The 14,300-nt window shown below is 40.3% G+C and overlaps 1 pseudogene; it reads left to right on the top strand.

The window, feature by feature from the left end:
- The first annotated feature begins 13,058 nt into the window (after positions 1-13,058).
- Positions 13,059-13,933, top strand: LOC116748524 (annotated as a pseudogene).
- The last annotated feature ends 367 nt before the right edge of the window (positions 13,934-14,300 follow it).

Genomic DNA, 14,300 nt, shown 5'->3' with positions numbered 1-14,300 from the left:
CGGAGTTGGGTATTTCCCTTGCTCAGGTGTCAGTTATGCTCTGATAATAGCCCAGCAGGTTGGGCTCTGGTTAATTAATTTCTCCTGAGGACAGGTCTTGTTAAGACCTGGCATATTTTAAAATGGCTCCTCTTCCTCTTCCCTGCCGTAAGCCTGAGAGAATTCTTCTCTGATATTTATTGTGGGGACCTTGTCGAGCTCCTAAAGGTAAGTCTCTTAATATTTTTGACCCCCCCACCCCATGCCTGGCTCCCCGTGGAGTTTTTTGTTTTGTTTTTTTTTTTTTGCGGTACGCGGGCCGGGCCTCTCACTGTTGCGGCCTCTCCCGTTGCGGAGCACAGGCTCCGGACGCGCAGGCTCCGCGGCCATGGCTCACGGGCCCAGCTGCTCCGCGAAATGTGGGATCTTCCCGGACCGGGGCACAAACCCGTGTCCCCTGCATTGGCAGGCGGACTCTCAACCACTGTGCCACCAGGGAAGCCCCCCCCGTGGAGTTTTAACTCTCAGACATGTCTGCAGTGAGCTTTCAGCAAATTGTCATTTATAGTTGCCGTTTTCCCTCTCGTGTCAATTTCTGCTCCTGAGTCTCTGTTGGGATAAGCCAGAATAACCTGTATTTGCCTGTCCCTCCAATCTTGGAGAAGCGGTTTGTTGTGTGTCCTCTTCTCTCCTCTCTTAGGAATCCAGAAAGAGCTGTTGATTTTTCCATCTCTTCAGCTTTTTACTTGCTGTTAGGATGGAGTGGTGACTTCCAAGGCCCTTGCACGTGGCGCTGGAAGTGGAAGTTAAATTGTGTTTTTATATCAGTTTTGCTACACTGTTTTCTTGAAACTTTATTAGAAAACACCCAGTTGAATGGAGAAATGTACTGAGATTTAGAGACAGACCACCTGATTTGAATCCTATCTCTACCACTTGCTAATTGGATATGCTTGGGTAACTCAGATTTCAGCTTCTTCAGTTATAAAAAGTGAAATGAGAATAAAATTCATTGGTTTGGTCTGTGGATTGAATGAGAGCATTTATATCCAGATGATAGTTCTGTGCCCCTCACATAGTAGGTTCTTAACAACTATTTATTCTTTTTCATCCTTATTATATTTAGGAGGGCTCTTTTTTTAATAGATGAGAAATATGGTTAAGGTATAAGAGGAAAGGGGAAAATTATAGTGTGTATCTGAAAATGATAATTAGTGGAAACATAAGACTAAAATCTGGAGCCCCAAAGACCTAGTCTGAGTGTTTTAATGTGTGTGTACAGGATCTGAACTGGGGGAAGGAGGAATTGTGTGTATATTTATAGGCATACACACACACTTTCTGACTTAGAAATTTAATTTCTTGTAAACTGTATCCTAAGAAAATATGGGTAAAATAATTTCAAGGATACTTATGACTCGGTCAAAATTGTATGGTAGACACCATTAAGAAAAAAAGTCAGTCACTGAGAGAAAACATTCATATTATAAAGAAACCACATTTGTTTATACAAAGAAATAATTCAAATCAATAATCTAAAAAATTTTAATGGCAAAATATTTGAACACATACTTCACAACACTACTTTAAATGATGCTCAACCTTATTACTAGGGAAATGCAAAATAAAACCACAGGGTAATACCCCCAGACACCTGTAATAATAATAATATCAAGTGTTAGCAAGGATGTAGAGAAACTATAACTCTCATACATTGCTGGTGTGAATGTAAAATGGTATAAGCCCTTAGGAAAACCGTTGGGAATTTTCTAATAAAGTTAACCAGACATCTGTTCTATTACCCAGCAATTATACCGCAAGTCTATATGCCTGAGAGAAATAAGTTCATATGTACACAAAAATATTTGTATAAGAATGTGCATAATGTATTTTATTTTCATGAAATAATATATCTGAAACAAACCAAGTGTTCATCACCAAGACAGCAGGAAATACATTGTGTTATACTCATAAAATGGAATATTACTCAGCAACCAAAAAGGAACAAAGTATTGATACATTCAGTGACCTGGAGAGATCTCCAAAACATCATGTTGATCAAAAAGAGTGCCAACTGCATGTTTCCTCTTACAGAAAGTTCAAAAAGCAGATAAATGTAATGTATAACAGTGGAAATCATAACAGCGGTTGTTGGTACAGAGGGATTGATTGGAAAGGGTATGAAAAAGCTCTCCATGGTGATAGAAATGTTCTCTTGATTCAGTCTGAGGTTACCTCATGTATACATTTGTCAAAATTTATCAAACTGTAGTAACCTTGAGATTTGTGCAATTTACAATATGTAAATTATACTTCAGTTTTCAAGAACAAAGAGCAAAACATTCCCACAATTTTAAAAGTGTACAAAATCAGGATACCATTTAAGCAAAAATTTTGAGTGCCAGGCAGTGTCAAAGTTGAATAAAAGGAACAAGACTCTCGTTTGCATGAAACAGTATAAGTTTAAGGTGGACATCATAGTGACTTGGCCTACAAATATTGTGAAATGACTACTACAGTAAATTTAGTTAACATCCATCATCTCATATAGATACAAAAAAAAAAGTTTTTTTTCCTTTTGATGAGAACTCTTACAATCTATTTACCCTCAACAATTTTCTTGTATACCATACAGCAGTGTTAACTATAGACATTACATTGTACATTACATCCCCAGTACTTAGTGATATTATAACTGGAAATTTGCACAGTTCGACCTCTATCAATTTCCCTCATTCCCCAACCCCTTTCTCTGATAACACAAATCTGATCTCTTTGGGTTTTTTAATTTATTTTTTTTAGATTTCAGATGTGAGATCATACAGTATTTGTCTTTCTCTGTCTGACTTATTTCACTTAGCGTAATGCCCTCAGGTTCCATCCATGTTTTTGCAAATGATAGGATTTCGTTGTTTGTTTATGGCTGAATAATATTCTATTGTATATATACCACATTATCGTTATCTATTCATCCATTGATGGACACAGGTTATTTTCATGTCTCGGCTATTGAAAATAACGCTGCCATGCATGTGGTGGTGCAGATATTTCTTCGATATAGTGTTTTTGTTTCCTTCAGATAAATACCCACAAGTAGAATTACTGGATCATATTTTAGTTCTGTTTTTAACTTTTGAGGAAACCCCATTTTGTTTTCCATAATGGCTGTACTGGTTTGCATTCCCACAAGTGCACGAGGGTTCGCTTTTCTCTACATCCTCACCAACACTTGTCATCACTTGTATTTTTCATGATAGCTATTCTGACTGGTGTGAGGTAATATCTCATTGCGGTTTTGATTTGTATTTCCCTGATGACTAGTGGAGTTGAACATCTTTTCATGTACCTGTTGGCCATCTTTATGTCTTCTTTGTGAACATGTCTATTCAGGTCTTTTGCCCATTTTTTAATCAGGTTGTTAGTTTTTCTACTATTGAGTTGTATGAGTTATTTTGAATATTAACCCTGTATCAGATAAATAAATTGCAGATATTTTCTCCTGTTCTGTGGGTTACCTATTCATTTTGTTTATTGTTTCTTTTGCTGTGCAGCAGCTTTTTAGTTTGATGTACACTTATTTATTTTTGCTTTTATTGTTTGTGCTTTAGGTATTGTATCCAGGTAATAGCTGCTGAGACCAGTGTCAGGGAGCTTTTTCCCTATATTTTCTCCAGGGAGTTTGATGGTTTCGGGTCTTACATTTAGGTCTTTTATCCATTTTGAGTTCATTATTGTGAGTAGTGTAAGATAAGGGTCTAGCTTTATTCTTTTGTATACAAATATGTATTTTTCCCAGCATCATTTATTGAAGAGACTATTTTTTGTTCATTGAGTGTTCTTGGTTCCCTTATAAAATATTAGTTGGCCGTATATCCTGGGGTTTTTGTCTGGGCTCTTAATCTATTCCATTGCTCTGTTGGTCAAATTTTATTTCAGTATCATACTATTTTGATTATTATAGCCTTGTGGTATAGTTTGAAACAGAAACTGTGATGCCTCCAGCTTTGTTCTTCTTTCTCAAGATTACTTTCATTATTTAGGGTCTTTTGTGGCTCCATACAAATTTTAGAATTTTTTTTTTTCTATTTCTGTGAAAAATGCCATTGGAATTTTGATGGAGATTGCATAGACTCTACAGATGTCTTTAGGTGATATAGGCATTTTACCAATATTAATTCCTCCAATTCATGGACCCTGGATATCTTTCCATTTATTTATATTTTCCTCAGTTTCTTTCATCAAAGTCTTGTAGTTGTCTGTGTACACATCTTTCACCTCCTTGGTTAGATTTATTTCTGTTTTATTGTTTTTGATGCTATTGTGAATGAGATTGTTTTCTTTATGTCTTTTTCAGATGTTTTGTTGTTAGTGTATAGAAATGCAACTGTATTTTGTATCCCGCAGTGTTACTGAATTTGTTGATTATTCTAGCAGATTTTTGGTGGAGTTTTTAGGATTTTCTGTATAGTACACAGTATTATCTGTACACAAAAACATTTTTAGTTCTCCCTTTCCTATTTTGGATGCCTTTTATTTGTTTTTCTTTCCTGATTGCTCTGGCTAGGATTTACAGTCCTATGTTGAATAGGAATTGTGAGAGTGGACACCCTTGTCTTGTTCCTCATCTTAGAGGAAAACCTTTCAAACTTTCACCATTGATTATAGTGTTGGCTGTGGGTTTTCCATATATAGCCTTTATTGTGTTGCAGTACCTTCTATATCCAATTTGTGAAGAATTTTTATCATAAAAGGATTTTTAACTATGTCAAATGTTTTTTCTATGTCTATTGAGATAATTGTATGATTTTTTTTTTTTTTTTTTTTCCGTACGTGGGCCTCTCACTGTTGTGGCCTCTCCCGTTGCGGAGCACAGGCTCCGGACGTGCAGGCTCAGTGGCCATGGCTCACGGGCCCAGCCGCTCCGCGGCATGTGGGATCTTCCCGGACCGGGGCACGAGCCCGTGTCCCCTGCATCGGCAGACAGACTCTCAACCACTGCGCCACCAGGGAAGCCCAGTTGTATGATTTTTATCTTCTATCCTGATGATACTGTGTATCACATTGTTTGATTTGCAGATATTGAGCCATCCTTGCATCCCAGTGATAAATCCCTCTTGATCATGGTGAATGATCTTGCTAATGTGCTGTTGAATTTGGTTTGCTAATATTTTGTTGAGAATTTTGCTATCTATATCAGTGATATTGTTCTGTATTATTCATTTCTTATAGTATCCTTATATGGCTTTGGTATCAGGGTAATGCTGGCCTCATAAATTAGTTCTTGTTTCTTAATGTAGGTATTTATTGCTATAAACTATTCTCTCTTCAATTTTTGGAAAGTTTTGAGAAGGAGTGGCATTAATTCTTCTTTAAATGTTTCACAGAATTCAGCAGTGAGACCATCTTGTCTGGGACTTTTCTATCTTAGGAGGTTTTTGATTACAGGTTCAATCCTCTTACTTCATATTAGCCTGTTCAGATTTTCTTTCTTCATGATTCATTCTTGATAGGTTGTATATTTCTAGGAATTTATTCATTTCATCTAGATTTTCCAGTTTGTTGGTGTGTAATTTGTTCTTAGTAGTCTCATGATCCTTCATTTCTGAGGTATCAGTTATATTTTTTCTCTTTCATTTCTGATTTTATTTATTTGAATCCTTTCTTTTTCTGAGTTAGTTTAGCTAAAGGTTTGTTAATTTTGTTTATCTTTTCAAAAAATAGCTCAGTTTCATTGTTCATTTCTATTGATTTTTTGGTCTCTATTTCATTTCTTTCTGTTCTGATTGTTGTTATTTTCTTCCTTCTGATAACTTTGGGCTTAGTCCTTCTTTTTCTAGTTTCTTGTGGTATAAAATTTGATTGTTGATTTGTTGATTTGTTGTTCTTGTTTCTTAATGTAGGTATTTATCACTATAAACTATTCTCTTAGAACTGCTTTTGCAGCATCCCATAGATTTTGATATGTTATGCTTCCATTGTCAGTTGTTTCAAGATATTTCTTGGTTTCCTTTTTGATTTATTCTTTGATCCATTGGTTTTTCAGGAGATGTTGTTTAATCCCACATATTAGTGAATTTTCCAGCTTTTCTTCTGTTATTTATTTCTACTTTCATACCACTGTGGTCAGAAAAGATATATTTGATGTAATCTCAATCTTTTAAAATTTGTTGATACTTGTTTCGTGACCTGTCATGTGATCTGTCCTGCAGAATGTTCCTTATGAACTTGAGAAGAATGTGTATTCTGCTGTTGTTGGATGAAATGTTCTGTATATGTCTGTTAGGTTGATTTGGTCTGAAGTATGATTCAAGTCCGATGTTTCCTTGTTTATTTTCTGTCTAAATGATCTATCTCATGTAGATGAATGAGGGGTACTATCTCATGAAAGAGGGGTACTTCACCCTCTGCCCTCCCAACGCTGCTCCTCACAGATCAGTTAATTGGTTAATCACTTAACCTGCTTGTCGCTCAGCTCTGCCTCAGGACTTCCAAATTGGTGACGGGAATGAGAGCCAAGTTCATCTTTCCAAATTGACAGGAGAACCAATCATAATAAAATATTTTTTAAAACGTCTTTTAAAAAAGGGGCTTCCCTGGTGGCACAGTGGTTAAGAATCTGCCTGTCAATGCAGGGGACATGGGTTCGAGCCCTGGTCCTGGAAGATTCCACATGCCACAGAGCAAGTAAGCCCATGCATCACAATGACTGAGCCCACGTACCACAACTACTGAAGCCTGCATGCCCAGAGCCCTACAACAAGAGAAGCCACTGCAATGAGAAGCCTGCACACCACAATGAAGTGTAGCCCCCACTTGCTGCAACTAGAGAAAGCCTGCACGCAGCAAACGAAGACTCAACGCAGCCAAAAATAAATAAATTTTTAGAAAACTATATTGTTCATATAGATTTTTAAAAGCCCTTATACATGAAGACATGGGATTATCCATAGATAGTTTTCACTTATTTTTAATCAAGAACTTCATACTACTGCCCTCCATTACTAGTTCAGAAATCTAATTTTCCTTCAGGAAATACTTCTTTTTCTTTATAAAATCCATCCCATGTGGAGATGAGGGACCAAAATGTCTGAAGTCCTCCATTTTCTAATAGTCTTCAGGGCACTCTCTTTGGGCTGTTTTTAAATATCAAGTCCACTTTCAAAAGACAAAGATTCAGTTTCCACTTGCAGCCAAGATGGAGTAACAGGGACTGGATTTATCACTTGTACTAATCTATATAATCCTTTTATTTGTAGATCTGAATTATTGTACTGTTGTCTGTTTCTCTCATCAGATCTGTTACTATTTGCTTAATATATTCAGATGCTCTGATGTTGGGTTCATATATATTTATGGTTGTTATATATTCTTGACCCCTTATCATTGTATAATGGCCATCTTTGTTTCTTATTACCACTTTTGAGGTGAAGTCTATTTTTACTGATATTAGCATAGGTGTCCCTGCTCTCTTTTGGTTTCCACTGGCATGGAGTATCTTTGGCCATCTCTTCACTTTGAATCTATGTGTGTTTTTAGAGCTGAGGTGAATGTCTCATATGCAGCATATAGTTGGGTCTTTTTTGTTTTTTTAATCTATCCAGCCACTCAGTGCCTTTTTATTGGAGAAATCAACTTATTAATATTTATAGTAATTATTGATATGTAAGGACTTACTGATGACACCTTATTATTTCCTGGCTGTTTGTAGTTTTATTTTTTTCTTCCTTTCTTTCCTTTTTCTTTGTAAATTCATGATGTTCCATTGTGGTATGCTTTGATTCTCTTCTCTTTACCTCTTGTTTATCTTTTATAGACTTTGTGGTTCCCATGAGGTTTATATAAAACATCTTATAGATGTAGTGGTATAATTACCCTGCTAACAATTTAAATTGTATCACATACAAAATTTCTGCCCTTTTACTGCCCACTTTCACATTTTTGATAACACCATTTACATGTTTTATTGTGTATCCAATTAACAAATCATTGAACTTATTGGTATTTTTAATACTTTTGCCCTTTAACCTTCATTTTAGAGTTAAATAGTAGGACATCACCATTTTACAGTATTAGGGTATTCTGAATCTGACTATATGCTTACTTTTACCAGTGTGTTATATATTTTTATATGTTTTGATGTAACTAATTACTATCCGTTTGTTTCAGCTTGAAAACTCCTTTTCGCAGTCTTTATAATGTAGGTTTAATGATGATGAATTCCCTCAGCTTTTCTTTGTTAGTGAAGGTCTTCATTTCACTCTTCAACTCTGAAGGTGAATTTTGCTGGGTAAATTAATCTTGATTGGCAGTTTCTTTCTTCTAACACTTCAAATATATCAGCCCATTCTCTCTTGTACTGTAAGGTCTTTGCTGAGACATCTGGTGATAGCCTTATGGGGGTTCCATTTTATGAGAGAAATTTTTCTTCTCTTGCTGCTTTTTAAATTCTCTCTTTGTATTTGGTTTTAGACAATTTTTATTTTTATGCGTCTTGGAGAAGAACATTTTGGGTTGAAATTTTGAAGTGACCTATTAGCTTGAATTTGGATGTCCAAATCTCTCCTCATGGCTGGAAAGTTCTCAGCCATTATTTGGTTAAATAAGCTTTTTACTCCTTTCTCCCTGTCTTCCCCTTTTGGGGCTCCAGTAATGTGTACGCTGTTTCCTTTGATGGTATTCCGTATCTATCGTAGGCTTTATTTATTCCTTCTCATTCTTTTGTTGTTGTTGTTCTAATTGTATAATCTTAATTGATCTGTCTTCAAGATTCTAGCTCACTGATTTTCACTTCTACTTGTTCAAGTTTCATGAGAACTCTATTGAATTCTTCAGTTCAGTCATTGTATTCTTCATTCCAAAGTTTCTGTTTGGTTCTGTTTTCTGTTTTTGTTGTTGTTGTTGTTGAGGTTTTCATTTTGTTCTTGTGTTGTTTTCTCCATACTGTTAAATTGTTTATCTGTGCTCTCTTTTAGCTCTCTAAGAGTCTGTAGAACAATTATTTTGAATTATTTGTTGTGAAATTTCTGGATCTCCTTTTCTTTGGAGCCAGTTACTGGAGGTCCACTATATTACTTTCATGGCATTTTGTTTCCCTGATACTTTGTGATCCCTGTAGCCTTGTGTAGCTGTCTCTACGTGTGAAGAAACAGTCACCTCTTAAAGACTTCATGGGCTGATTTAAGTAAGGGAAGCCTGTCACCTGCCGATGGAGGCACAATGGACTGTGCTATAACCGTGGATCTAGTGGCTCAGGGCGCCAGGTGCAGGAGTGTGTGGCAGCACTGGGTCCAAGGGAGTATGATGTCTCTTTGGCTCAGCCACTAAGGTTCACAGTATCAACAATTGCGTGGTCCTTGGCAAGCACTACAGGGGTTCTGCAGTGGCTGCAATTGCTATTGGTCTCCTAAATGGTGCCTCAAGGACTAGTAACTAAGGACCAGGGCAGGCATCAGTAGTGGCTGGAGCCAGTGGTGTGCACACACTTGGTTGCAGGGCCCAGCTGCAAGTGCCTATGTAGTAGGGGAGGTCACTTGTAGACACACTCATAGTAATGGGGGGTCAGAATAGGTAGCAGGGGCCAGGGCCAACTATGGGCTTAGTGGCATCTGCTAAAGACATGGGTGTCAGCATGCTTTCCCTTGGCTTCACACTCTACCCTCCGGTATGCATACTGCAGTGGTGACCATTGACAGGGCTGGGGCTGGGGGACATGGATTTCCATAGCTGGAGGGGGTAGCTATAGCCAGGTATGGTGGTGTGAGCCAGTGACTGAAGGCAGGGCCTGATCTGGACCTGAAGCAGCTGCAGGGGCCCTGGGTGTGCTGTGCTCTCCTGTGGCTGCATTCTCTCCCATTTGCACACACGCTGCAAGGGAAGGTGGTGATGAGAGTTGGGCTGGGGCTTGCAGGTACAGAGCTGGAAGGCCTCTCTACAGGTAGGTGCTGCGGCACTGGCCAGTGTCAAGAAGGCAGGGCATGATCAGGGCTTGCAGTCTGCTGTGGGGACCTTAGATGTTGTTTTGCTCTCCTCTGGCCACACACTCTGGGTGTGCACAGTGTAGTGAGGGCCAGTGACTGGTCAGGCCGGGGGCTATGTATAGGTGGGCGCCAGTCAGGGACAGAAGGCCCCTTGCGTGTCATACTCCCATGAGGGGGATAACACATTATATGCACTATCTAAAAGAATATAATGTCTTGTATTATTGATCCTGAAAATACTTTGTTCCAGCTTCAGTTGATGATGAGTGCTCTGATATTCTAAGAAAGCCTGTTTATTTTTTGTTTATGCCCTTTTGATTTAAACTCAGATTATGTCAGAAAAACTTGAATGGGCGTCACCACCTCGTAATCCTCTAACTAACCTTTGCTCTTTCCTCAAGCTTTGGAGGAAGCTGAAAAAGTGTACCGTCAAGCTACTGGGCACTCTGTCATTTAGACGCTTACATCCACATTAAAACTGACATGTAGAAATGGCTTTCACTGCCAGCACTTTCTTGCCCTTTTCTCCCCCTCACTTTCCCCATCTCAGTTCCTTCCATGCAGTCTGAATCATCTCATTTATAATTAGGAGGTGAAAAGGGCAAATAAAAAAACAACTTAGGATTTTATCACATCATTGGCATTGGATATAAGTGCCAGTGATGTACCAACATAACTGAATGCACAGCTTCCAAATTGGTGCATGGATGTTCAGTACTTGCTGCCCATTCCTGTTTGCATTTCAGCCTTCAACATAATGACACCCCGTGATAGGATCTGAAATACCAAAGGTTTTGCTTGCATAGTCGTTATTGGAATTCTGAAAATCTATGTATGTTCTCATGCATATTTAAATTTTTCAAGTATGGTATTATGTATTATATTCTAAAAGATAGGACATAGTAAATATTATAGAAGAGAATGATGAATTATTAACAAATATTTTGTGACAAAACTTGTTAACTATGTTTTAACTATTGAATCATGCACACCCAGTTTGAAAGAAAGTCACACAAAAATTTGTTGGTTGGTTTTATCCAAAGTGAAAAGATTGACAAAATGTAGTTCATGAGAACATGCTAATTATATTTAGAAAAAAAATCAGTATCATTATACTCTACTGCTTTGGTTGTTCCAAATTCAGAATATTTATCAGATTTATTTATTTATTTATTTATCAGGAGCTCAGATTCACCCCCATCAGAATATGTATAAGATGGGAAAAGAGAGGAAGACCTACAGGACTAGAAAGACTTCTCCCCAAACCAATACTTATATAACTTTTTTGACTGCCCTGGAAATTTTATAACCCAGCTAAGGGTGTTATAATTAGATTTGGAATGGGTGAAAGGTATGCTTTCCTTTTGTAGGAGGAAGAAAGGTGATTGTGAATACAGATACATACATTGGCCAACAGTTTTAGAAAAAGGATGGGTGGGTCTGGAAACCAATGAGGGATTATGCCACCAGGCACGTGTTATCATTTTTAACTGCATATTTAAAAATGGGAAATAAACTCCAGATAAACTTGTGGACCCACTGGATACATCAAGAAACAGAGTCAGGCCAGAAGCCTCTTTACCACCAACCCTCAAAAGTCCCCACCTTGACTGATAGACTTCCTGGGTTTAGTGCAGCTCAGAGTCAGGGTCCAGTAACCCCAAGTATTCCTACTTCCCTTTCTGAAATGCACAGTTATCCAAGCTAAGGGCCCCCCGTCCCTTTGAGGAAGGAAAGGAGGATTTTACACTTGTGTACACACTTGTGACAGGGTAGCAGGGTGCTGCCCCAAGAGGACCTGCCATCATCCCCTCCTACAGAGGGTGTCTGCAGAGCTTTCCACGGAGGTTGCTGCTTCCCTCACCAAATATTCCTCCGTGATTTTGTGAAACGTGTCCTCTGAACACCCCCCAGGAGATGGGTGAGCAAGTCACACATTAGACATCTACTCCATCATTCCATTTCCCTAAATCATTAGATTTATTCCTCTACATTATAAGAAGGACATTGCACACTTCAGCTTGATTTAATGTAAACCAATATGATATCCAGGTTTTAGTCAACTGTGTAAGCAAATTGTGAGGGTCTTTCCCAGTTGCTCAGACTAACATAGGGAATCCAGAATGCCTGAGAAGTGCACCCATGTTGATACATTTGGCCATTCCAATATTATTTTCTTCCACCCCGGGCAATTACACTTAGATTCCATTTCTGCACATGTATATATTAATTTCTACCGCATTTTGCAGTTTTTTTCAGTGTGTGAATTGGCTCCTTCCAGGTCAGACTTGGTAATCATTTCCCTTGATGAGGTTGGATTTGACTCCAGCATGGTTCTGCAGGCCATGAGGGATAGCGAGGGTGGATCATTTGGAAATAAGCTTTCCCCTGCAATGTAAGGTCATTACGCTGTCCTCGTGCTGGGAGAAGCGCCTTCCTCAGAAAGGGGAGGGGGAGCAGGATCTGCTGTTGGGGAGGCTTACAGGGATTTGTAAGGTCGGGGTACCCAGATTCATCTGAATTGCCTTCATTCCAGTTCTCAGGGCTCCATCCTTTTCTTATCAGCCCCTAATATGCACATAAGAAATTTGATAAGGATGAGAAATCAACTTGAATCGTAACTTGGAGCTAAAAGAGATTAATTTATGATAATCATAAAATTCCCTTCCCCCGATTCTCTTAACTCTGCCTGGAGGTGTTCATTTTCATTCTACCATTTCCCCAATGCAATAAAAAGTAGTTAGCATAGTCCAGGGTACCAGTGGCAGAATTCCCATCATAACAGTCTTTTGAAACAGTCCCTTGCTTTCCAAAGTCTTCTGTTTAATAGGCATATTATTTCCAGCAACATTTGGGGCTGTGCCTTAAAAAAAAAAGTCCCCATTGTGGACATTGTAGGTTTGGGGGATAATTAAAGTAATGAAGTACCCTGCAAGGTGGGCCGCAACCTGGGCTTGCAGGGACGTGCAGGGCAGCACGGGCCACTGAGGGAGGCTAGGCCCAAGTGGAAGCCGGGAGGGGCCAGGCGGGCGAGGTGGGCAGTGTGGGGCCCTGCCTAGCCCTCCCCCCGGACACCGCATATTGCCCTGGGACCCCGGCAGCATGGCCCGGGTGAAGAGCAGGCAGGCGCCCGAGGAACAAGGCCCCTCGGCAGTCAGCGACCCCGGCCAGGCCAGGGACTCTGGAGAGGAATCCCTGGGGGAACCAAGAACATCCCCACTGGACAATCCTCAGCCCTGATACCGAAGGCCTTCCTGGATCCAGAAAGAGCAGCTGCTGCCTCAGTCGCCCCGAGGCCTCGCTGCCAAGTGGTCCCCGGGAACCCCAGTTCCCCCCTATCCCCAGATGACCTGGGAGGTGGCCCCGTCAAGGATGACCCTGCTGCCGCCCTGGGACCCCAACTATGAGGCTTAAGCGGGACCTCGTCTGGTGCGGAGGCCCAGCTGTGGGGCAGGCACCTCCTTCTCAGGCCAGACCTTGTGCCGTCCCTCATTCTGGCCTCTGTACGAGGCAGCAGCGTGAGGCAGAGGCCTCAGGCCCATCTAGCAGGACATCAGAGTGGAGAGCAGGTGCCCAGGGATGCAGGGTTCCCAGTGATATGCTCTGAAGATGTCTTTCTTTCTGACCCTCTGCTGCCCTGTGGGCAGCGTGTTCCCCTGCACCTGTCTCAGGGCCCTCAGCAGGTGATGGGCTCTCTCAAGCTGCTGCTCCCAACCCCAATTATGTCCCCCTGGGTCCTCCCCACTCCATCCTCTGGCTGCTCCACCGCCTGGCTCAGAGGGCCTGAGCTGATCGCCCTCACTGGCCTCCTGCAGATGAGCCAGGGGGAGCCAAGACCCAGCTCCCCGGGGGCTCCCATGCCCCCTGCTGACCCTCCAGATGCTGCCTCTGACCACCCAGGTACCAGTGGTGGCCAGAGCTGTTCTCACTGCATGGACCCATCTCTCCCATGGGCCCCAGGCAACCAAGGTCCATAGCACCTCCAGGGGCAGAGTGGGCTCCTACTTCGCCAGGCAGGTTCTGTTGACAATAAAACAGTGTTGGTTTGTAAAGTAATGAAGTAAATGCTAGTGTTCTCTACCCAGAAGTTACCCATCTCAGTATGTTGGGTTTCAAAAGCAGTTTTTATTTTGGACGCTTGGCCTAAACTTCCCAGTTTTGCCACCAAACAATAGGACATCAGCTCTGAAGAGGCTCAATCTAAATTCTTTGACTAATGTGAATATCAGAGAAAGCGCAATATAGCATATAAATCAGTTTCTTATATACTGATTATAATTCATTCATTAAAAATATGCTGTTATTTTAAGAACAAAATCACAAGTACATCACTGGAAAAAGGGT

The sequence above is a fragment of the Phocoena sinus genome, chromosome 2 (genome assembly GCF_008692025.1).
Source record: "Phocoena sinus isolate mPhoSin1 chromosome 2, mPhoSin1.pri, whole genome shotgun sequence".
Taxonomy (NCBI): domain Eukaryota; kingdom Metazoa; phylum Chordata; class Mammalia; order Artiodactyla; family Phocoenidae; genus Phocoena; species Phocoena sinus.
The sequence above is the reverse complement of the archived record's forward strand: the minus strand, read 5'-3'. Positions and strand labels throughout refer to the sequence as shown.